At 38.9% G+C, this 976-nt stretch overlaps 1 pseudogene; it reads left to right on the forward strand.

The window, feature by feature from the left end:
• The first annotated feature begins 587 nt into the window (after positions 1 to 587).
• On the forward strand, positions 588 to 727 carry LOC139279092 (U2 spliceosomal RNA; annotated as a pseudogene).
• Positions 728 to 976: the final 249 nt, after the last annotated feature.

Below are 976 nucleotides of genomic sequence, written 5' to 3' on the forward strand. Positions count from 1 at the left end.
AGATAAAGAGCTGTGCATTAACTCACTGCTTTCCAGCCTAGCCAAGCAGGCTTTGAGGGGCAGGTGTACCTTGGAGGGAAAAGCCAGAAGAAACAGAAAAACTGAAGCGGTAATTTAGTTTCTAACATTTGTGCAACACATATTAAAATATTGATGAATTATAATTAAAAATGATATTTCATGCTGGCTTAATACCTGTCAGGAGGATATGTAAAACACATTGTGCTCATTACCACTTAATGAATTGCTACCTAACATCTGTGCAGCATGAACCCAAAATAATTCTTGTCAAAAGGAAATGAATTTGGGCAGCGATATTGGGTAAGTAAATTATTTAGATTTTTCACCAAGGAAATAAAGTTTAATCACAGCCAAGTACGAAATGATTTTTTGTTCTCATAACTGAAGGGTTGTCGATGAGATTTGAACTTCTAAGAATTCTGATTAATTTTTTTTAATGTAATTTCCTTACTGAGTTTTGTCACTTTGAGCTTATAGAGTGATATAAGTGATGGGGAGTTGCAGGCATTTTTCAGGAACTACAGCTCTCAGGTCAGGTCGAGCACAGTTAGATGCAGAATAAAAACATTCTGCCTCGGCCTTTTGGCTAAGATCAAGTGTAGTATCTGTTCTTATCAGTTTAATATCCCCTATGGGGACCTGATATTAAATTGTTTTTTGGACAGGGACCTGGTATTGCAGTGTTTCCAAGAACGGTGCAACTTCGCCTCTCGGCCTTTTGGCTAAGATCAAATATATTGGCGCAAAGTGATCTTTGGCGTTAGAGTTGATCTGGAAAGAAAGTCTACCCCTGAGACTGTTAGAGAGATCTCCATTTAATATTAAACATAACAAGATGGAGTATTCAGAATTCATCAGGCTCCTGAATGATCCCCTGGCCGGCCTATCCACTTGCACCCTCCATAAACTTGAGGTCCTCCAAAACTCTGCTGCTCGTGTCCTAACTTGCACCAAG

Source organism: Pristiophorus japonicus, chromosome 13 (genome assembly GCF_044704955.1).
Source record: "Pristiophorus japonicus isolate sPriJap1 chromosome 13, sPriJap1.hap1, whole genome shotgun sequence".
NCBI classification, from domain to species: domain Eukaryota; kingdom Metazoa; phylum Chordata; class Chondrichthyes; family Pristiophoridae; genus Pristiophorus; species Pristiophorus japonicus.